The following is a 25,797-nucleotide window of genomic DNA, read 5'->3' on the forward strand; positions in this document are numbered from 1 at the left end:
AAGCTTGTGCAACATGCTCATGATCAAGTTGCTTAAAATTCATAACATCGTTTCTAAGAGATATGATCTTAGTGGGAGGAAAATACTTAGAGATAAAAGCATCTTTGCACTTATTCGAATAATCAATATTAGTTTTAGGCAAAGAAGAGAACCAAGTTTTAGCACGATCTCTAAGAAAAAACGGAAATAGCTTCAATTTAACAATATCATTATCCACATCTTTCTTCTTTTGCATATCACACCAATCTACAAAGTTTTTTAGATGGGTAGCAGCATCTTCACTAGGAAGGCCGGAAAATGGATCTTTCATGACAAGATTCAACAAAGCAGCATAAATTTCACAAGATTCAGCATCGGTAATAGGAGCAATCGGAGTGCTAATAAAATCATTGTTGTTGGTATTGGAAAAGTCACATAATTTAGTATTATCTTCAGCCATCATGACAAACAATCAATCCAACACACAATCACACAATAGGCAAGCAAAAATAGGCGAACGGAAAAGGGCGAATAAAACAGCAAAGGTGAAGTGGGGGAGAGGAAAATGAGAGGCAAATGGCAAATAATGTAATGCGAGCGAGAAGAGTTTATGATGGGTACTTGGTATGTCTTGACTTGAGCGTAGATCTCCCCGGTAACGGCGCCAGAAATCCTTCTTGCTACCTCTTGAGCATGCGTTGGTTTTCCCTTGAAGAGGAAAGGGTGATGCAGCAAACTAGCGTAAGTATTTCCCTCATTTTTTGAGAACCAAGTTATCAATCTAGTAGGAGATAACACGCAAGTCACCTAGTACCTGCACAAACAATCAAGAACCTCGCAACCAATGTGATAAAGGGGTTGCCAATCCCTTCACGGTCACTTGCGAAAGTGAGATCTGATAAAGATAGTAAGATAAATTTTTTGGTATTTTTGTTGTATAGATTGGAAAGTAAAGATTGCAAAATAGTAAATGAGATGCGATGTAAATAAAAAGAGATGAAATATAATAATAAAGAGACCCCGGGGTCATAGGTTTCGCTAGTGGCTTCTCTCATGATAGCATGTATTACGGTGGGTGAAAAAATTACTCTCGAGCAATTAATAGAAGAGCGCATAGTTATGAGAATATCTAGGCAGTGATTATGAATATAGCCATCACGTCTGTGTTAAGTAGACCGAAACGATTCTGCATCTACTACTATTACTCCACACATCGACCGCTATCCAGGATGCATCTAGAGTATTAAGTTCATAAGAATAGAGTAATGCATTAAGCAAGATGACATGATGTAGAGGGATAAACTCAAGCAATATGATATAAACCCCATCTTTTTATCCTTGATGGCAACAATACAATACGTGCCTTGCTGCCCCTACTGTCACTGGGAAAGGACACCGCAAGATTGAACCCAAAGCTAAGCACTTCTCCCATTGCAAGAAAGTTCAATCTAGTAGGCCAAACTAAACCGATAATTCGAAGAGACTTGCAAAGATATCACATCATGCATATAAGAATTCAGAGAAGAACCAAATACTATTCATAGATAAACTTGATTAAATCCACAATTCATCGGATCTCGGCAAACACACCGCAAAAAGTATTACATCGAATAGATCTCCAAGAATATCAAGGAGAACTTTGTATTGAGAACCAAAGAGAGAGAAGAAGCCATCTAGCTAATAACTATGCACCCTAGGGTCTGTGGTAAACTACTCACACATCATCGGACAGGCTATGGTGTTGATGTAGAAGCCCTCCGTGATCGAATCCCCCTCCGGCAGATCACCGGAAAAGGCCCCAGATGGGATCTCATGGGTACAGAAGGTTGCAGCAGTGGAAAAGTGGATTCGTGGCTCCCCCTGATGTTTTTAGGGTATAAGAGTATATATAGGCGAAATAAGTATGTCGGTGGAGCTCCGTGGAGCCCACGAGGGTGGGGTGCGCCTACCCCCCTAGGCGCGCCCTCCTATCTTGTGGAAACCTCGCGGAGTTCCAGACTTCCACTCCAAGTCTCTTGGTTTGCGTTTGTTCCAAGAAAGGTCCTTGCGAAGGTTTCATTCCGTTTGGATTCCGTTTGATATTCCTTTTCTGTGAAACACTGAAATAGGCAAAAAACAGAAACTTGCACTGGGCCTCCGGTTAATAGGTTAGTCCCAAAAATAATATAAAAGAGCATATTAAAGCCCATTAAACATCCAAAACAGATAATATAATAGCATGGAACAATCAAAATTGTAGATATGTTGGAGACATATCACTCATCGCGGTCATCGGACTTCAATGCATAAGCAGGCATGGCTTAGCGCACCAGCTTGCCGTGGAAAACAAGAAAAACTGAAATTATGAATATGTCGTCCCATCCCGTCCCGTCAGTGGTGCATCCCGTCCGTGCTGGGTCGCACGTCGGCATGACGGTCAAACGAGTGTGCTCGATTCACCCAGATGAGGTATGTGTGTGATCCGTTGGTTATTCGCGTAGGATCGAGTCGGTCGGATAGTGTATGTGTAGGATCGCAATAGCGGATGAGCGTTCGCTTGAGATAAGGCATTTGCGAACGTTTTTGCTGGTAGTTTCTTCACATTCGCATGGCATTTTCTTCAGAACAGCATGTCAGTTTCTTCAGAGGAAGGCATTTTTATTCAAAAAACTGCCACTCCGGATCTTGCGTCACAACGAAAACTACAGGAGCGTATTAGTAGGCTAGCTAGTGATCGATCAGTAACTTGTAAACAATGAGCGAATAGAAATAAGGAACTGCTAGTAACTTGTAAACATTGAGAACACAGAAATAAGGATCATTTTGTGCCTAGTAGTAAGAGCTGATCTGTTCAAAATGTTCACACGAGACCCACATGCTTGGCATTGTAATATGTTCACATTAGTAGCCCAAATTCACAACCAACTAGTACGATTCCCATACATAAGATAAACATGTTAATGCATCTCAATGATTCACAGATCATATACAAATATGTAGCTCCAAAAGCAGAGATCTAGAAAAAACATCTATTCTTCCTACAAACATGGATGCTTCTCTGGGCCAACATCTTACCTACTAATAAAGCACGGACTGTTTCTAGTCGTCCGTCTCCGTCATGCCATTTTACAAATAAATCCCTTAGTTTTCTATAAATCAACCCGCAGTACACGTTTAAGTATACAACCGAACCGTTTTTTTCTCATTTTCTCAGAAAACCCCCTAACGTTTTAGAAAATCAACCCGCCGTCCATATTTAAGTCAGCTGAAACATTTTTTTTAGTTTTAACAGAAAACCCCTTGACGTTTCGGTTAATCAATCTACAGTTTATGTAAAATAAGATTATTCATATTTTTTAAACCATAACTTAGATTTTAACATGTTTTATATGAAACTTGATTAGAAAAATATGTAGAATCTAAATATGAAGTTATTTTTAGCTGTTAAATAATTCTAAAATATAATTTTTGGTGAAAACTTAAAATATAGTGTACAGTCTGTTTTTTTTGTACCGTCGGTGATTCGAATTGCAAATAAACATCTATTAAAACCAGAGTGAGAGAAAAAATCATGGAGAACCATGCATACACAACTATGAAAAACCTTGCGGGAAAAAACAACATACTTTTTTATCTTATTCCAAGTGAGTGTGCGCACATGCGCGCACGCAAAAGAGAGAGACACTAAGACTAACCACATTCAAACGTGTTTTCATTGTGTGAGCACAGAGGTCACTGTCGGCAACACAAATGTGATGCTATGTGAAACTAAAAGACGTGGGCCTATTAATGTCTTCAGTCATGGTTATTGGGTTAAGAGTGTATGTTCTTTTCTTTCCCGTTGCAATGCACGAGCTTTTTTTTTGAGCGAGTGTGTGAGTACAGAGGAAATACAAATGTGATGCCATGTGAAACTAAAAGACGCGGGCCTATTAAGGTCTTGAGTCATGGTTATTGGGTTAAGAACGTGTGTTATTTTCTTTCCCGTTGCAACGCATGTTTTTTTTTGCTAGTTTAGTATAAAGTGAAAGACAAATTTGTTTGTGAATTCTACAATTCCTCTTGCAAACGTAAGTGGTTTCACCAACAGCTGGAACCATGAGAATGAACCACACATGATGGAGGAACATCCACTGCAATATGATTTGGTCTTCTCTTGATCACACGGCGAGACTATTTTCGTAATACAAACTTTAACTTAGGCAAAACTATGTCCATTGTCTAATCATACCAAAGCAATGAAGCACCTAGTGTTGGCCAATAAATAGTACATTACTACTTTTGTGCAATCCATGAAGTGACTATCCAATCTTTCTGTGTCTATTTTCAAATGGCACTACATGCAGTGACTATACTATTCTCTTGTGTAGTTCCACCGAAATTGCGGTCACTTTGTTTGTTTGCCAATTAGCAACGGGTAGACATTTGTCTACACAAATATCAAGCAGCTAGTAAACATATACCCCACCTTGTATTTTTGGTTTAAGCACGTCTCTTCCGCTTAGCATCTGTCATGTTTTGCACTAGGAAATTTGATAATGTCATGTTTTCCCTTGGACAATTTCGTATTGAATTGATTTGCTGGTACAGAGCAAAAATATAGCACATATTCTTCATCAGACCAAGGATATCCATGTTCCCAGTGATGGAAGAGGTGAAATCGATACAACCGAAATTGTGCATCCAATCATTGAATCATGTCCTGCACCTCCAATGTAGGTCCACCCTGCCAATAAATTCACATGCAAACCACTAATATTTCTATGTAATGACAGTACAAAAAGAGTAGCGAGATAGTAGCAAACCATGTACCTTCATAATGAACAGCCCATAGTGCCACCAATTGGATATAACGGTTTGGAAGAAAACACGCTCCTAATGTTGAACCATTTGGACTTTTTGTGCAGTTCCACTAAAATTGAGCATCCCTGTTTGCACAGATATTGAAAGTGTGATTACTATAGAAGTGGCACTAGTTGAAGCATAGACTCACAAATATAAGCATTCCAATTTCTTAATGGGAAAAGGTAGCAAGACTTTTTCTAACCACCTGTTTGAAGGAATAAATAAGGCAACAACGGCTGGTGTCAAGAAGGCATACATAGTATTTTCTGAAAAATTGAACCATTCCTGACCTTTCCTCTTCTTTTAAGCATATTTTGTGCAGTTCAACTAAAATAAAATTCCATCACCACCTTGACACTTCAGTGACAATGTACAAAAAGAAATGACTTAACATTACATCATGATGTCAGGTACGTTATCGACAGGCATTAGAGACAAACATACAGACCTCCTCTGATAACATAATGAACATTAATTTTAACAAAGGTGTGACTAGCTTTACAGGATAATTTGAGTGAACTGTACACCCTCAGCTCCTTAATATAAGACGTTTATGCAGTTCAATTTAAAGTACCCAAACGTCTAGTGTTTAGAAAAACAGGTAGTAGTTTTCTTGAGCACATATCTAGGAAAGCTTGCCACACTTTATATATATCCATACGCTAATGCAACACCATTCGAATAGTACAAATATACACTAATCCAGTGGCTAGTGCAATGGTAGAGTAGTTTTTTTTATTACGGGGTACAGTACAATGGTTTTACTAAACAGATTTCCACAAGCTAGCACTGGAAGATTTCTATAAGCATTAACAATACAAAATGTAAAGGTAACAAGTTTCGGCATTGGTATACTAGTTGTGCAACAGCATTAAACCAAATACAAAAGTCTGAAGGTAACTAGCATTATTAACTAATGATAGTATAAAAATATTGCAAACTATGTACCTTCAAGGTAAATATTATTTTGAACTCGTGGGGACTTGAAAAATTGCTATCCCAATCTTGATAATCGATCAAACATAAAAACTTGATCAAACGAATCAATACAACAGCTGGAGGAGGATGTGCCCACTCTTGACCTTTCCTCTTCTCTTCATAATTTTTTGTGCAGTCTAACCAAAATAAAATGACATCATCGCCTTGGAATTTTGGTGACACTGTACAAAAAATTGACTTATCTCATGAAAGTGAGGTATGTAATCTATAAGCATTAACATTGCAAAAATCTGAAGGTAGTAACAAGTTTCATCGTTGGTATACTGGTTTTGCAACAACATTAGAATACCTTAGCTGGAAAATCTTTAATACATCCACAATCAATAGCTAACCCTGAAATAATCCAGAGACATTAAATGGCATTGCTTAAATTTATCGGTGGCATTAGACTGAGTGCGGCATTAGTTAAATGTGGCATCACTTTAGTAGTAGCATTGCTTGACTTTACCACTGGTGTTATACTAACAACAAAAAAGTGGAAATAAGAGCATGGAAGGCCCATTCAGACAGTGGGCGCACCAGTACGATGTACCTCCATGGACGCATAGAGTGGTGAGGGAGGTATGGTTGCCCAGAGCAACAAATATCCAGGCAACATATGTGGATTACGTCCCATTTTTGTTCCTTTTAGCCACCTTTTTCCTATGTTAGGACAACAAACCGACCGACCTGGTCATTCTCTATTGTGTTGTCATGCCTTTCTACCCTTCTTCGCCCTTTTTCAACTAAGAGACATGAGACTCGTTCCTTAGCTACTGATTTTCCCCTTTTCAACCTAGATGCGGGTTTGATGCCTAGTCTCTTGGATAGTACTTTCTCCCTTCCTTTCCTTATTCAACCCAGACATGGATTAGTCTGCATGAAGTAGGGTTTCCTTTAATAGTGCAAATTAAGGTTTTCGTCTACGTGACCAGCAAAGTAGAGGATAGCAAATTGGGAAGATGGTAGAGTGGAAAAAGATCCACATGCAGCGACGTGGTAGATGGGGCAATAGAACAAGGGTATGGTTCGAAAAGAGGTAGCATACCCGAGGGTCGACCGAAAGTGGCTTCGCTCGTGGTCGTCATCCTCCGCACACACTACAGTAGCGAGCTTGGGGACGGAGGCCATTCTGCGTGGGTTCTAGGTCTGAGAGGACGACCTTGTCGTCAGTGCGTGACCTCGCTCACCGCCGACAAGTGCGTCAATGCTACATGTCCTTTTCTTCCTTGGCGGATCTGTGACCACCGGCGAGGAGGGAGAGAGAGGCCGTCTTTTTTAGATCTGGAGATAGGGTGATAGTGTGAGAAGCAAGTGGGCAACCCTTAGCAGGAAAGCGCTGAAGCTCTAGCCTATATATCTTTTTTGATACTAGTACTAGAGGTGGAGTAGTGGTAGAGTAGTTTATATTTTCTCTGCATACAGTACCAGTTATTCGTGCTTCAAAACTGAACGGCGCGCCATTAAAAAATAAAGTTGAGAAATAACGCAACACCTCAGGACAACGCGGCCAGATCTCATTTTGCACGAGAAATGACACACTATGTTTCATTGACATGTGGTCCTGTTCCAACATGTCAGTGAGACGATGGCGAGTCCTTTTATACAATTTCCGAACAGACGTCTATGTAGGTCGGGGCGCCTCTTCGTGTACCGTGGCAATCGTCCACCGCCACTTCGCTTTTCCCTCTCGATTTGGAACTACTGTCACACGCTCTTCCCCCCTCCCATTTGCCTTCACCCTTCCTTCTTCCACTGTTCGATTGTCTTCTCCATGGAGGGAACAAGACGGAAACGATCCCATTATTCTTGCCCCGAACTGAAAGATGACCTAGTGGAGGAAATCATTGATCGGTGCGACATCATCACCTCGGCTAGCATGGCAGGTTCGTTCAAGACCATTCTCGACTCAACTAGTAACATCATTACAAAGAACACAAGGGTCCAGGAGTGGTTTGATCTCCCCTATGTTCTTCGCCATGACCCTGCTTGCTGGCACGCGGACGACGGAAGCCTCGCCTTGTGCAAGTTGATGCCGCTTGATAATGATATGTGTGATGTTAAGATGCCATCGCTTGAGGGTAAGGCTTGGGCAGGCGCAAATGGAGACTGGGTTGTTTATATTGGGTACAACTGCGAGTGGGAACTTGTGAATGTGTACACTCGTCACCGGGTTCCACTTCCAAAAATCTCAGACCGCCCAGAAGTTGAGCACACCAGTATTCTACCGTGGCAACCGTCCACCGCCTCTTCACCTTTCCCTCTCGATTTGGAACTGCTCTCGCATGCTCTTCCTCCCTCCTCCATTTGTCTTCACCCATCCTTCTGCCATTGTTCGGTCGTCTTATCCATGGAGGGAACAGGCCAGAAAAGACCCCTTATTCTTGCCCTGATCAGAAAGATGACGTGGTGGAGGAACCCATTGATCGGTGCGACGTCATCACCTCGGCTAGCATGCAGGTTATTTCAAGACCATTCTCAAATCAACTAATAACATCATTACAAAGAACCCCAAGGGTCTAGGAGCGGTTTGATCTCCCCTATCTTCTTTGCCATGACCCTTCTTGCTGGCGCGCGGACGAGGAAGCCTCGCCTTGTGCAAGTTGATATCGCATGATAATGATACGTGTGATGTTAAGATGCCATCGCTTAAGGATAAGGCCTAGGCAAGCGCAAATGGAGATTGGGTTGTTTATATTGGGCACAACTGCGAGTGGGAACTTGTGAATGTGTACACTCGTCACTGGGTTCCACTTCCAAAAAACTCAGAGTGCCCAGAGGTTGAGCACACAGATGGTCTACGTACGTTCAAGTACGATCATGGTGACTGTCATCTATAGGATAGCAATTTGTCGAGTTCCCAAACGCTCTCGGGATTACATGAACTATCAAGTTGTTGCTATCTTCGACAAGCTTTTTGCCGTCCTTACTTCCACACCTCCATTGATATTGCTCAAAAATCAGTTTCTGTACACGAATGTCTACTGTGATGCAATTCAATATGAGGGTCTTGTATTTGCTGCCACCACTCGTGGCACTGTTTTTGCATGGAATCCTAATGCTTTCGGTACATTTGTCTTCCACCGTAATTATAATTGTTTCATCCACATGCATGCGGGTTAGCTAGTTTCCCTTTACTAATTAACCTTCTTGTGTTTCCAAGGTCTTGTGAACATTCCACCACATATACTTGAAAAAAATTATAACCAAGGGGGACATGACGATGGTGATGATCACGAGCATGAGGACGAGCAGGACCTATATACTCAGTGCCACCTGGCAACTTATTCCGATGGATCACCTATTCTTGTCTGTATACAGGGCACTGCTGATGTTACCAAGGAAGCAGGTGTTGTCTCCCATGGTCGCACTCTCCGGACCTATGCCAACATCCGTTGAAGGGTATTCGGGATGGATACTAGTGTCCTAGCGCCAACACCTTCTCCCTGGTTCAGTATTGATAGTCTTGGAGAAAACTCGTTCTTCCTTGGACAAAACTATCCAATGATGGTGAAAGGCAATCCAGCTGTTGTTGACACAATGTTACTACCATTTATGAGAAGCAACTGTATCTATGCCTCGAACATTGATATGGTTCCTTACCGTGGATATCACAATATGCGTCCTGATATAGGCCGCTTCAGCCTGGATGATTGATACGTCTCGAACGTATCTATAATTTTTTTTATTGTTCCATGCTATTATATTATCCATCTAGGATGTTTTGTATGCATTTATATGGTATTTTATATGATTTTTGGGACTAACCTATTAACCTAGAGCCCAGTGCCAGTTTCTATTTTTTCCCTTTTTTTTGAGTTTTACAGAAAAGGAATACCAAACGGAGTCCAATTGACGTGCCAATTTTGGTATTTTTTTTATGGACCAAAAGATGCCCCCGGAGTAAAAGAGTTGGGCCAGAAGAGTCCTGGGCCGTCCACGAGGGTGGGGGGCGCTCCCTACCCCCCTAGGCGCACCGCCCTATCTCGTGGACGACTCGGGGACCCCCCTGACTTGTTCTCGACGCCAAAAATTCCTATAAATACAGAAACCTCCAGAAAATAACCTAGATCAGGAGTTCCGTCGCCGCAAGCCTCTGTAGCCACTGAAAACCAATCTAGACCCGTTCTGGCACCCTGCCGGAGGGGGAAATCCCTCTCTGGTGGCCATCTTCATCATCTTGGCAATCTCCATGATGAGGAGGGAGTAGTTCACCCTCGGGGCTGAGGGTATGTACCAGTAGCTATGTGTTTGATCTCTCTCTCTCATGTTCTTGATTTGGCACGATCTTGACGTATCGCGAGCTTTGCTATCATAGTTGGATCTTATGATGTTTCTCCCCCTCTACTCTCTTGTAATGGATTGAGTTTTCCCTTTGAAGTTATCTTATCGGATTGAGTCTTTAAGGATTTGAGAACACTGGATGTATGTCTTGCATGTGCTTATCTGTGGTGACATTGGGATATTCACGTGATCCACTTGATGTATGTTTGATCAACTTGCGAGTTCTCTGACCTCGTGAACTTATGCATAGGGGTTCGCACACGTTTTCATCTTGACTCTTCGGTAGAAACTTTGGGGCACTCTTTGAAGTTCTTTGTGTTGGTTGAATAGATGAATCTGAGATTGTGTGATGCATATCGTATAATCATACCCACGGATACTTGAGGTGACATTAGAGTATCTAGGTGACATTAGGGTTTTAGTTGATTTGTGTCTTAAGGTGTTATTCTAGTACGAACTCTAGGATAGATCGAACAGAAAGAATAGCTTCGTGTTATTTTACTACGGACTCTTGAATAGATCGATCAGAAAGGATAACTTTGAGGTGGTTTCGTACCCTACAATAATCTCTTCGTTTGTTCTCCGCTATTAGTGACTTTGGAGTGACTCTTTGTTGCATGTTGAGGGATTGTTATATGATCCAATTATGTTATTATTGTTGAGAGAACTTGCACTAGTGAAAGTATGAACCCTAAGCCTTGTTTCAACACATTGCAATACCGTTTTCACTCACTTTTATCATTAGTTACCTTGCTGTTTTTATATTTTCAGGTTACAAAAACCTATATGTACCATCTCTTCACCGAACTAGTGCACCTATACAATTTACCATTGTACTAGGTGTGTTGGGGACACAAGAGACTCTTTGTTATTTGGTTGCAAGGTTTTTTGAGAGAGACCATCTTCATCCTACGCCTCCCATGGATTGATAAACCTTAGGTCATCCACTTGAGGGAAATTTGCTACTTTCCTACAAACCTCTACACTTGGAGGCCCAACAACGTCTACAAGAAGAAGGTTGTGAAGTAGACATCAAGCTCTTTTCTGGCACCGTTGCCATGGAGGTTAGCGCTTGAAGGTATATCTTTAGAACTTGCAATCAAATCTTTTAGTTTCTTGTTTTATCACTAGTTTAGTCTATAAAGGAAAACTACAAAAAATGGAATTGAGGTTGCCTCATATGCTTCATTTTTTTAATGTCTTTTGTGAAAATAAGGATTCCGATAATTGTGCCAAAGTGTTAGAAGAAGAATGCATTAAAATATTTGGCAGTAAATATTTGGATGATGAGCATGATTGCAATGTTTTTAGTATGAATTCTTTGAATATCCATGATGCTAATGATATGCAAAGCCACAAGCTTGGGGATGCTATGTTTGATGAAGATGATATGAAAATAAGGATCAGACTGATATGCACAAGTTATCCCCACCTTGGGAAGGACCCTTTGTGGTCAGCAAAAATCTGCACAACGGATCTTACTACCTCATTGATGTTCGAGAGCATAAAGAGTCACGTCAATCGGAGGAGGAGACCAAGTGGCCATGGAACATAGCTCTCCTTTGGCCTTACTATACTTGAAGACATAGGCTCTTCATCTGTACATATTTATGATAGTGTATATATTATATAATAAACCAGAAACTCCGATTAAGAAGGGTATCTATTCTTTTTACATCCTGTGTATGCTGTATGAGTTTACTGACAAAGCAGAGTTTTTTTAATCCGGTCTTAGGAGTGGCTCGGGTTTAAAGAAAATCACTAGGGGGCTTGGTCATATTTGAACTACAACTACACCTCTTGATCGGTTTTGAAACCATGAAGGGATATCACTAGGGGGCTTGGTTGTTATCACACCATAGCTACACCTCTTGATAGGCATTTAGGCCATAAAAGAAAAATATGTGGAACCAAAGAGAGTGTTGTACAAAGCACAGACTCAAACATGGCACACACTGAGCACAACTCACAAAGTTACTTGGGGGCTCTTTTTGCAGAGCAACAAAGAGTTTGAAAGGACCCTTGTAATTGGCTATCAAGCCACGGCTTGGAAGCCTGGTGTATTCACCTAAAAACCCGGGTTAACCTGCCTTCATCAAGTAAGCCACTCCTGTCCAGGTAATCCTGGTATGACCCATCGAACATTTGACATGTCAATCTTTTATAGACCCTGAACTTGTCAAAGTTAAAACAATGATTGGTTAATTGGAGGCCTGTCTTAAAAGGCTTTGTTAAATGGTTTAACTCCGAGGCCTGGCAGCCCATGAAAAGCCTCGATTTGGAGCCTGGCCTCGTAAAAAGCCTTGCATATTTCCATTTTTGAGTTTTATTTGTTGAAGTTCATAAATATTTTTTGATAAACCGGCGTCCTTGACCCGACTTGCTTTTCAACTACAAGGTGTCAGCACATCATCAATTATAAACCGGTGTTTATTGACCCGGTCTGGTTTGATTAAATCACCAGTGTTATAAAGAAAACCCGGTAGTTATCCCGGTCCGGTTTTGTATATAGACTGGCATTACAAAGATGGGGTTATCAACGCTCCGGATTGGTATTAACACCTTTGCCGTATGCACCGTTGGTCAACCAATGAGGTATGTTATGTATATTGCTTTTTGTACAAACACTTCGATTATTTCATCTATGTACTATACACTTCCTGGACATTATGACCCGTCTAGCGGTAGACCGCTAGATACTTTTAAGTTGTTGTACCCGGGAACACAATTCATCATGGGTTATGCATCAATGTATCCCAAAAGGTGGCACAAGTTTTCATGAGGCATTACAAAACATGCTCGATGGCATGGCAAATAACGAAGTTTTGGCTATCCTATTACAAGAATCTTTCAAAGCGGCTCCAATGGCATAACTGTTTTTCATAAGATCGGCATACAGTAGCCAGTAAACCGGCGACCGGCTTAGGACGCTTCGTCTGGACGGTTTGATGGTTGAGGGTCAGTTGGTGTGGGCACTTCTTCATCCCTCCCAGACGCTGGAAATCAACCGTCGACCAATTGATTCCAGTTAAAGCTTGAAATACTGCTTCCTCATCGATAAGATTGGAGGGGTTAATATCAGGACCATAAGTGTGCTTATGAAACGGAGGCACAAGTTCTTCAACTTCATGGATGTCGGTCGGCTGTCTTCTCCCTTCAGCGTCGTAAACCGGTTGGAAATGGGACAAGTCTGTATCATCGGCCAGTTTGCTGGCTACTGGCGCATCTGTTTGGTCAGCCGCCGGAGGTCATCATTATCAAAGTTTGAACCGTCTTCCTTCACACCTGGGTATCCTTTAATGATATCCTCCGCTTCAAGATCTGGAATCCAGGCTTTGGCTCGAATAAGTGCGATTAAAGCTCCTGACCTGGCAGCTGCTTTCTTCAATTCGGCAATACGGGCTGGTAACATGGCCAATTTCTCAAGTGTTTCCTTAATCAATGTTGGGGCCGGTTTGTTGTAAGCTACCGTGCAAATAGCCCGCTGAGACCCAGAGTACAGCTGTTCAACCAATGTGTATGCCGCTTTGAGCTTCATACGCATATCTGTACCAAGATGAGCGATCCGAGTACCTGCCAAAGATTTTTCCAATGTGCTGGTCAATGATAAGGTTCATTGACTTGCGCAAAACACATAAGTAGACACTTACCAAAGATAGCAGAAGTCATAGCATTGATTTGCCATTTCAAACCAGCTACTTCATCTGCAACTGGTTTCAGGGCTGCCTCGGTGTCTTCAGCTCTTTTGGTTAAACCGGATTTTTCGGTTTCCCAGTTAGCCCGATCATTGTTGAAAGATTCTTTCAGTTTCTCCATTGCGGCCAGGGCTTGGGTCAGCTCCTCTTTGGCTTTTGCAGCCTCTTCTTGTTGTGACTTTACATTCTCTTGCAAGTCAGAGTTTCGGGCATCTTTGCTTCTCAGTTCAGCCTGCAACATTGAAGGTCTATTAAGCAACATGTTATATATGCTCTAAGTACAAAGCGTATAACAAGTTATGCACTTCATACTTGGGGGCTAATGCCTATTTTGCTCTAAAGTGCTACATGTTATACAAGTATCCAGAACAATGCAAGCATTATCCTTGACACTTGGGGGCTAATGTGCGTCTGTTCTAAAATGGATGTATGGATTAAAATCCGGATTAACTTGCCAAGTTAAACCGGCCTTTGGGGGTTATGCTGCAGAAAGTTCTTTAATTGTTAAAAGATGAGTCTTTTCTATTCTTAGAGACCTGCCATTATGAGGATCAATGATAAGAAACTTAAGCTGTTACAAAGACCCGGTTTATGATTAACATCATGAAACGGCCCTTGGGGGCTACTTGGGATAGTGTTTCGGCTATAAATCAATACATAAAGGGAGAGGAATTTACCTCATATCGCTCTTTCATCAAGTTCGCCAAACCGGTCTCATAGTCCCGGTTGAGTGCAGACGGTTCAAGAAGCCAGAGTGAAGCTCTTCAGCATTAAGATGAGCATAGCTTGCTAAATCGCTGCTCCATTTGCCTTTTTCCCTAGCAACTTGCTCTTCTTTGGCACTATGTTGAGCCAAGATAACGGGATGGCCAGGAGAGCTATGGCCCATTCCAGTAATGATAACATCGTCTCCTTGACCTTCAGTATGTTTGGCTGGTGACAATGGAGTATCAGCATTTCTCACCGGACAAGCCTGATTTTGCTCTGCCGGTTCAACGTCAGGTGCTGCAGGTTCAGCGTCAGCTGGTTCATTGGTATTTTGGCCTTGAAGGGGCGGTTCGCCTGAGGCGGCTTCAGGATGAAGGCCCTCCAGTTCACAAGTTTGTTCCGGTTCACCTCTGAGTTCTTCTTCAAAAGTGGCCGGGTCTTCGGGCGGATTGGTGACCCGAGCTTTCTTGCTAGGTCTGGCTTTGGCCCTGCAAACAAAAATACAAAAGGATTAATATCTTATTCAAGTTCTATGATGCATTGAAGGAAAATGTGTTACAGCTTACCCAGCCACAGTTATCAGAGGAGGGAGTTGAGTTGCTGTCGACTCGCCAGATGATGAGGGAGGTGTCACCTGATAATTTGAATCGGACGGATTAAGAGGTTGTCTGAAATAACCTGCCTTGGGGTAAGAATGGTCAGAAGTAGGAGAGACCTCAGACCGGCTCTTCCGAAACGGGGTATCAGGTAAACCGGCTGAAGTGACCTGTTGGCCACTGTGCCGGGTTATCCGGCGAGCTTCATGCTGCTGAGTCTTCAAAATAAATGTTGGATCCAAGTGAGCAAGAGGATGAGAAAAGCTTACTTTCTGGACTGCTTGGCGGGTTTTTTGTGTTGGCATAGAGTCTGAACCGGAGGAAAGGATAATTACCTCTACATCATCAGCTTGACTAGCTTCTACGTCCTCCTGAGGAAGATCATTGTTAATGATGCATGAAAAGAGAACCAAGTGAGTCAAGTTATACCTCAACTTCTGGATCATCAGTGTCATCATAAGGCTCCATGTTGATCCGGTCAGCCGTTTTCCGTTTTGACATTCATTTGACGGCTTTGGTTTTTGGGAGAGATGGTTTGACCGCTTTGTCCCCAGTTGGTTTTACCGCTTTATCTATGGTTTTCCGTTTCCAGAAGGGGTCATCACCCTATACATACATACACAGAAGAAGGATTACATGTTGCACAAGATAAAAATATTAAAGGTGAGAAAGAAGTATAATGCTTACATCAGGCGGTTTGTTCTTGGCATAGAAGGGACTCAAACAGGTTTGACTACAGGCCAGTTCCAATTCATTCAGAATTTTCTTTACACCTTCAGTGACTTCTTCATCAGATAATTGAAGGTTGCAATGGCGTTGAGGGTCATCAACCTCACCGGTATAGTCACACATTAAACCGAGACGCCGGCTTAGAGGCCAGATGCTCCAAGATATCCAACAGTGCACGAAATCCACACCTGTTAAACCGTTGGCCATAAAGGCTCGGAGTTTGGAGAGTTGAGGGGCATATTTCACCCTTTCGGCGGAGCTCAAGCGTTGCGGCATTGGATGAGTATTGGAAAGCCGGTGATCACGAAAGCCTGGAAGGGGATTTTCGTCTTCAGGCGAAGTGTCTCTGCAATAAAACCAAGTTTGGTTCCATTCCTTTGGGTGGCTGTGATGTTTGGCATGAGGAAACTCAACTTCTTTCCGCTTTTGAATCGAGACACCACTAAGTTCTGTGTTCGGGCCATTTACAAACTCTGTGCGCCGGTTTAAGTGAAAGAAATCCCGAAACAGTTCTACAGTTGGTTCTTCCTGTAAGTATGCTTCACAAAATACCTGGAAGTTGCATAGGTTGGATACTGAATTTGGCCCAATATCTTGGGGATGGAGTTGGAAATTGGCAAGCACATCCCGGTAAAACTTTGATCCTGGCGGTTTGAAGCGACGGCTTATGTGGTCGACAAAGACCACCACCTCACCTGCCTTGGGGTCAGAGGATTTTCTGTTCCTGGAACCCGCCATTTAATTTCAGTTTTCTTAGGTAGGGAGCCGATGCTAACCATCTCATTCAGCTGAGTTTCAGTAACCCGGGAACGAGCCCAGTTGCAAGCAGTGAATTGTTTGGCCATTGTGAAACAAACAAGCTGAAAATGAAAGGCCGGTTTATAAGTCACGCATGATGATATGCAAGATACAATGGAGTAAGAGACATACTGATATGCGAAATGGCATAAACCGGAGACTAATGCAATAAGAGAAAAAAAGGTAATACCAGGACAAGGGTACTCAGACACTGTTAAACCGGAGTATAATTATAAAGGTAAAGGGCTCCTCCAGTTTATCACAGGGCTAATGGTATAGATTGATTATGCAAAGTTAAACCGCCTAGGTTGGCGCGAGGAGAAACAGATTTCACAGAGACATGTGAAAATTTCAGATCTAAGGTAAGACAGGAAAGAAAAAATATATTGACCTAAAAAGGGGGTAAGACCCGAAACAGTTTATGAAGGACTACATCAGCTTTTGCGCATAAGGATCTATGGTGGTAACAGAAGATTAGCCACGGCAAGGGATACGATAGGTGCGAAACATTCATCTACAGGCTAAGGAAGAACAGCACCAAAAGCTCCGATGAACTTCAAGAACCGCGAAGAACAAGGAAACCCTAGTGGATCTAGAAAGGAAGGGGGGAAGGACTTACTGCGGCCGCGGAAGCAGCAGAGGGGTGCTGCGGAACTCTGGTGCGAACAGGTTGATGCAGCGGCCGATGGTGAAGCAGAGGCGAGGCTTGGCGATGACGGCGGCACTCAGGTGCAAAGACGTCGCGAGGAAGAAGAAGGGAGGAAAGGAGAGCGGAAAGAAAATAAAGGGGTCCGCTGCCCCTATTTATAAGATGAAGCGATGAAACGGCAAGTGCGGGAATCGAGGAGCCAAAATGGATAAGTTAATAAGGGTGTCGCCTCGGTGACTGAAGACACATTAAATGAAGGTAATCTTCGACATCAACGGATGGATGACGTTAGGGTGGTTTATCATAATCTTGAAGTATGACGTCAGGGCGGTTTATCATAATCTTGAAGTATGACGTCACGGCGGTTTACAAGATCAAGGTGAAGATATGAGGGAGGAATTTTTCTAAGTGTAGAAGATTGACATGAACAAGTTCAAACCAATCTGGGGCCTAATGTTGGGGATATTACTACTGGAGGTAAACCGGCCTTATGTAGCCGGGTTAACTCCTTGAAGATTAGAAGCCCATGAAGATGCAAGGATGATGGCGCTTCACGAAGGCCCAAGGCCCAAAGGCGGGTTAAAGCCTGTAAATGTAAACCGACCTAGTCATGTAACTTGTGTTGTAAGATAGGAAGGATAGAGACTGAACCGGACACGTTTATGATCCGCTCAGGGACTCTGTAGCCCGGCGAGCGTCAACCTATGTATGTAAAGGGATGACCCGGCAGCGGTTTAGGGACAGACAACAACTCGAGAGCCAGACAAAGCGGATTCGCTCCCTGGCCTTCTAAACCCTAGCAATACCAATCACAACTAGATGTAGGCTTTTACCTTCCTTGAAGGGGCCGAACTAGTATAAAATCCCCGTGTCCCCTTGTCCGGTTTAACCCCTTTAAGCTAACCCGTAGCGATGGCTCCACGACTAAGTCCTTTCACAAGGACATCTGCCGTGACAAACCCACGACAATCCGGTTATATGAAGTTGCCACACACATAGAGCCAACCTAATATTGGAGTATGCTAGCACAATAGTTAGTTCTAGTTAGATCAACTAGAGCTAGATGTCACATGGAGGCCGAGAAATATGGTGATAGCATGACTACGTGAGATGGGCTTGTACGTAGTATGATGTAGCCACAGGGCTTGCCGTGTTACCTACTCCTCCGGTCTAAATGTGGAGAAGATTTGGTCGAGTTCTTCCTCCTATTGCCGACATGTGGGACATCCATCATCCAAGTCATGTCATGTAAGAAAATGGAGTGCTAGTTGAAGTCATGTGATGTGCATCTTGGTTTAAACTGTAAATAGAATCTTACTCTTGAGTAACTCCAAAAGAGGCCACTGAAGATCTTTATTTGATTTATTTTTCATCACCAGCACGTCGAGGTGAAAGATGTGCAGGTTCAGTGGGTCGTCTTGCGTTTTCACTGACATGTGGGACCGCATGTGAGCAAACAGACGATGGGCTCTGCACGTCTGCTGGTTGGCTGAGAAGAGAGAGAGAGGAGGGTTGAGCACGGACTCTAGGAAATTTCGCGACAATGGGAGTAGTACTAGTGGTGTACCGTACTCCTGGAGAGATAATGTGTTCGCTCTACGTAACCAGCACCTCGATATAGTGGGTGGCATGGGCCATAACTAGCAGTCACGTCTAGCAGTACGGCACACGCCACCCACACGAGTCCCATCTGACACCAATTTTCTTGGAGTTCGTGCTACAGCCATCTCTTCTCCCTCCTGTTTTGCCAGCCATCGCGCGGTGGGCGGGGTGGAGGTTTTTCGATAGTCTGTTTGCTCAACTATGGTCCCACTTGTAAGTGAAAATGCAACACAGCACGCATTCCACCTTGAGCGGTGTACCGGAGCAACCGTGTGGGGGTGCAACGCAAACACGGTGGGCTTTTCCTTTTGAACTTGTAACTTGTAAAATTGGTTCTACTCCATGGCGTGACTGATAGATAGAAATAACGATTTTCCCTACAGTAATGAGAACTTTGGTTCTGGCGCGGTTCATGCATGGAGTACATACGAAAATTATGAAGTTGATGCGAAAGGTTAGATAATTACTAGTAGTACAATACACTACTACATGGATTTGACAGAAAGATAAAGATACATATGGATCCACCAATGACATCCTCATGCCCTAGTGCGCTGGGTCACGAACCGACGTGTGAGGAGCAGTGGTGTTGGCGGCGAGCTCAATGTGCTTTGCCGTCCAAGGTTGCCCTGCGGTCCAAGAAGGCCAACATCCTATTGTCCTCCTCTTGCACGTAGTAGTCCTTGTAGACGATTTGCCTGTAGACGTGGGTGATTATGTCGAGGTGGACATTCTCCAGCGCGACAACGGGCAATCGCAGGGCCACTAGTGCATCGAAGAGGTTGTCACCATAGAGGCCGTTGAGGGCGACGAGCATCACAGAGCCTAGACGCGTGGGCTGGAGGCATACGTCAAGGTCGTCTGCGAGCTTCTTGACGACGGTGAACTTGTTGAGGAAGCTGATGAGGACCTCGTCGAACAAGGAGACGAAGCTATCGTCCAAGAGGCCTCTCGCCCTGGCAGCCTCAAGCACGACCTGGAGACGTTCCTCGATGCCGGACAGTAGGCCGGCGTCGTGGACCATCTGGCACAGCCGGCTGATGCTCGCGCTCATCGCCTCCATGGGTCTAGCTTCTAGTCACTGATATTGCGATTGGAGTGATCACTCTTGCCCTTAGTTAGGGTGCATAGGTGTGTAGGATTTCGTAGGTTGGATTGGCTGGCGGGGAGCCTTTATATGAGAAGTGCAGACTGTGTTGTATTCACGTGTGTGTTGGCCATCTACTCCTTGGTCCTTCCTCTGTGACAGTGTAGTATAGTCATCTCACCAAGACCAAGTTGGGACAAAACGAGAGAACTTTGATGTTTACTGGTTTATTGGTCCCCTTTGCATTTCGCGCCAAGCTTTGACCTTTGATTTAACTGATAAAATGTTAATGCACGTAACCAAAAATGTTGTGCTAAGTAGTCTCAAGTCATTGAATGCATAAGCACCCCACGTCTCCTATTGGGTGATTTCTTTTTTCATGGCAAAAACAGGGAACGAGGTGGGTAGTTAATGCACTGCGCCCAAAAGTTTTGGGATTATTTGGTTTCCATAACATGACTAATGAGGGAGTACAATAGTAGTCTTTGATTGCAATTTTTTGTTGGTAGCTTACCAAGCTAACCACTTGGTGAGTACAATAGTAGTCTGATTGATGAGGCTTTAGATTTGAGCCATCTACCGGAAGGGATAGTGTATAATATCATCGGTAACAACGTTCAAAAATGAATAAAACAATACTCCATGTATTTATTTACAGAGGGAGTAGTATATTTTTTGTGACATGCATTACTAGATATTGCTAGCCAAATACGAAATCTAGACGGACGTGGTAGTACTACTAAATCTAGACGATGGTGCTAGACTAGTAGTAGTACTACCAATGTAGTACTAGTAATGTACTACATGTTGGTCAAATGACTCCTCACAGTGAAGTGACAAGACCCTGCGATGGAGATGACACCTGAGTGTAGGCGCCGTGTTCGGCATACCAAAGTCAGCCTCACCGTGTGCAGTCACTACTATCAGGATGTAGAGCTAGCCTGCTTACAACTAGCCGTGTTCGACATAATTTCCTGTGCATTGCCATGAGTATCTCTACTCTTTTCTTATAGAGTACGAGTAAGATGCCTGTGCATTGCATGGAACACCAAGATTGGTGGTGGACGGCGCCGGCAGCGGCCATCACGCCAGATTGTTGCATGGCCTTCTAGATGTGGTGGGGAGGAGATAAGGCTGATTGTGGGAGAGAAGAAGTTGTTTGTAAATAGGGAACAAGTGCGGGCATCTTTTTGCAAAACTGCAGAAGTTTGCTTTGTATGCGTCAGATCTAGATCTGATAGCTATTGGTGAAAGATGGCAGGCACACCATCATCACCAACTCAGGACCTCTTTGATTCGCAGTATTTTGAAAACGCACGAATAGGACACGGCAATATTACAAGTTTCAAACTGATATTACAAATGTTAGGAGTAATGTTGCACCTACGAAGAGGGAATTATTAGGAAGTTCACATAAGAACTTTCGTTACTTCAGGTGGATGCAGCATTACCGTACAAACTAAAATCCACTGCCCTGACAAGTCATAAATGGGCAAATAAATTTTTGAGTCTCTGGCGACAATGTTTCAAAAACAAATTCAGCTTCTGTAGAGACTTTGTCATTTAGGCTTAGATGCTTGGGGTGATCAGCAAGCCATTCATTGTTGCGCCAGAGAATGCCAAACCACATTACCTTGAGCAAAATTTCCTCCAGAACAAAGAACCTGGCCAATTTAATCTCAGATGTGCTGCCACGGTAGTCAAGCAAATCAATTTATGTAAGATGGAGATCAAGGCATTAGATGAGATTGTTATAGTGCAGCACATTTTTCACTTTCGGGTCTTTTTTATCTGCAAAAGAAGAGAACATATTAGAGCAGCAGGTTGTATAAGATTGCGTGTCATCAAGAGGTACCAATATCATTCGCTCATATGATAGGGTTGGCTCTAAGGCTAGTGATATTTTTTCACTCTCTCTCTCTCTATCTATCTATCTATCTATCTATCTATCTTTCTCTTTCCTCTCATCTACCTAAGAGCACATGAAGATCTTGGGCATTTGTTGCCTTCCACTATGTGGATGATGCCATATTTCTCAAAAGTATGCCACATAATACACATCGATGTAAACTGAAAAGATTTTGGCACCGCTCTAGCGATGTGAGAGAGTCGGCACCGTTGTGCACACAGACCCTCATGTATATACAAATCAATCAAACCAAATACACCAACCTCTCACTCTCCCAAACAAGTGTTTTTTGCCTCAGTCCTCTCCCTCTCCCACGCAAGTGTTTTTCTTGCGTGAGTTAATTTGGCACCGGAGCAAAGTAGGTGATCCAGATTGGGGCACCAGGTGAGCAATGTAAGGGCATCAATGCCAAATGCATCACAAGTGAATTTGGCACGTGTTTTGGCCTACATAGTGGAGGGCCGTTATAGCCCACTTTTGTACTACCTCATATTTAGTGTAAAATTTTGATCATAGATTTACCTAAGAAAATGCCAATGCATGTCACCAAAAATTATACCATTTGAAATTTTGTTCAAATACAAATCCAACGGTATAATTTTTAGTGACATGCATCAACATTTTGTCAGTTAAATCTATGGTCAAATTTTGATACTACAAAATAGGAAGAGTAGACCAGGACGGAGGTAGTACTTGCTCTTAGGGTAACCATAGAGTTACTAGTCTAAGTTACTTGCCACTATGACTAGCCTAGGCTACTAGTAGTACAACAGAAAAACGATGCAGGTGATCACGTGAGAAAAATACTAAAAATATTTCTTTCGGTGCAGTGCGTAGATGCAGTTTTGAACACTACACTTGTCATCATAATTTGGGAAAATTACGAAAAAAATTGAGCTACATTGTGATTACCGTTTACTAATAGGAAAGAAGTTTCACCTCGATGAGTAGCTTCTCCGTGCATGGAAAGCATGTAAGGAATCCAACAACATGATCCAGATTGGGGCCGATAGATTTTATTGCCAAGATCTTCACTATGTGCACAGACTGGGTCAAGCTTGTGGGAATCATTTTCTGGGTGACAGTCATAAATACATCAAGAAGAAATTTAAAAATGTGAATTTAAAGAAGACGGAGAAGAAGATGAGTGTTGTACCTGAACGATAAAGGATCCAATAAAGATTTCAGAGAATTTGGCAGACGAGTACACCAACGCTGTCAATTTTGACGTGTCAATGAGCCTGATTTTTGTTGGACCTTCTAGATCAGATACAAGCAATCTCTCAAGGAAAGGTGCATTCTCAATGACCATAACGTGGAACAGCTAGAGTGATCTCTTCACTATTGATGTCTTGTTGCGGGGCCAACAAGACACATAAATCCATTGGAGATTCATCGAGGCGATGTGGAGGCTAATGAACATGTGGATCTGCCGAAGACGAAGGTACTCGAGCCCACTACAGCTGCGGAGTAGGTGCTCCATAGTCTTCTTCGAGATGCCAACGTCTAAGAGGTTGAGCTGCTTTAGTTGAGGGAGAAGAAGGGTGGGCGCAACATTAATTTGGGGAAAATAGCAGGAACTGAAGCTCGCGCGGCACAACATTGGCGTGAGGTGGAGCGCGGATGGCAGCAGAGAGCGACATCGTCCAGCTTCAAACCTAAGCTCCTCGAGCTGATCTAGGGCGGGGGATAAGAACCACTCGTCGAACTTGGCTTGGACCTTGCAGTTGGTACGAAACATGTGGATGTCAAGGCGTCTAGCTGGCCCAGGGTGCGATGAAAGGATCTTGGAGACTGCGGCCATGCGTTTGCAATCCCCGTCACAGAGGCAGCTATCGACGGTGAGGTTGAGGGGGACGTGGAGCCAGAGGGGGCTGCTACCTCTTGAGCATTTGCGTTGGTTTTCCCTAGAAGAGGAAAGGGTGATGCAGCAAAGTAGCGTAAGTATTTCCCTCAGTTTTTGAGAACCAAGGTATCAATCCAGTAGGAGGCCACGCACGAGTCCCTCGCACCTACACAAACAAATAAATCCTTGCAACCAACGCGATAAGGGGTTGTCAATCCCTACACGGTCACTTACGAGAGTGAGATCTGATAGATATGATAAGATAATATTTTTGGTATTATAATGATAAAGATGCAAAGTAATATAAAAGGCAATAAAAATAACCAAGTATTTGAAGATTAATATGATGGAAAATAGACCCGGGGGCCATAGGTTTCACTAGTGGCTTCTCTCAAGAGCATAAGTATTCACGGTGGGTGAACAAATTACTGTTGAGAAATTGACAGAATTGAGCATAGTTATGAGAATATCTAGGTATGATCATGTATATAGGCATCACGTCCGAGACAAGTAGACTGACTCCTGCCTGCATCTACTACTATTACTCCACACATCGACCGCTATCCAACATGCATCTAGAGTATTAAGTTCAAGAGAACAGAGTAACGCTTTAAGCAAGATGACATGATGTAGAGGGATAAACTCATGCAATATGAAATAAACCCCATCTTGTTATCCTCGATGGCAACAATACAATACGTGCCTTGCTGCCCCTACTGTCACTGGGAAAGGACACCGCAAGATTGAACCCAAAGCTAAGCAGTTCTCCCATTGCAAGAAAGATCAATCTAGTAGGCCAAACAAAACTGGTAATTCGAAGAGACTTGCAAAGATAACCAATCATACATAAAAGAATTCAGAGAAGATTCAAATATTGTTCATAGATAAACTTGATCATAAACCCACAATTCATCGTTCTCAACAAACACACCGCAAAAAGAAGATTACATCGAATAGATCTCCACAAGAGAGGGGGAGAACTTTGTATTGAGATCCAAAAAGAGAGAAGAAGCCATCTAGCTAATAACTATGGACCCGTAGGTCTGAAGTAAACTACACACACTTCATTGGAGAGGCTATGGTGTTGATGTAGAAGCCCTCCGTGATCGATGCCCCCTCCGGCGGAGCTCCGGAAGAGGCCTCAAGATGGGATCTCGTGGATACAGAAAGTTACGGCGGTGGAATTAGGGTTTTGGCTCCCTATCTGGTAGTTTGGGGGTACGTAGGTATATATAGGAGGAAGGTTTACATCGGTGGAGCAACAGGTGGGCCACGAGGGTGGAGGGCGCGCCTGGGAGGGGGGGGTAGGCGCGCCCCCTACCTCGTGCCCTCCTCGTTGAATTCTTGACGTAGGGTCCAAGTCCTCTAGATCATGTTCATTCCGAAAATCACGTTCCCGAAGGTTTCATTCCGTTTGGACTCCGTTTGATATTCTTTTTCTGCGGAACCCTAAAATAGGAAAAAAAACAGCAATTCTAGGCTGGGCCTCTGGTTAATAGGTTCGTCCCAAAAATAATATAAAAGTGTATAATAAAGCCCAATAATGTCCAAAACAGAATATAATATAGCATGGAACAATAAAAAATTATAGATACATTGCAGACGTATCAAGCATCCCCAAGCTTAATTCCTGCTCGTCCTCGAGTAGGTAAATGATAAAAACAGAATTTTTGATGTGGAATGCTACTTGGCATAATTTCAATGTAATTCTTCTTAATTGTGGTATGAATATTCAGATCCGAAAGATTCAAGATAAAAGTTCAATATTGACATGGCCAAAGAAAGTTACCCCTACAAAATAACTAACTAAGCAATTATGTCTCTTCAAAATAACATGGCCAAAGAAAGTTACCCCTACAAAATCATATAGTCTGGCTATGCTCTATCTTCACCACACAAAGTATTTAAATCATGCACAACCCCAATGACAAGCCAAGAAATTGTTTCATACTTTTGGTGTTCTCAAACTTTTTCAATCTCCATGCAATACATGAGCATGAACCATGGACATAGCACCTTTGGTGGAATAGAATGGTTGTTGTGGAGGAGACAAAAAGGGGGAAGATAGTCTCACATCAACTAGGCGTATCAACGGGCTATGGAGATGCCCATC

This window comes from Triticum urartu, chromosome 2A, assembly GCF_056163025.1.
Source record: "Triticum urartu cultivar PI428250 chromosome 2A, HENAU_Tu73, whole genome shotgun sequence".
NCBI classification, from domain to species: Eukaryota; Viridiplantae; Streptophyta; class Magnoliopsida; order Poales; family Poaceae; genus Triticum; species Triticum urartu.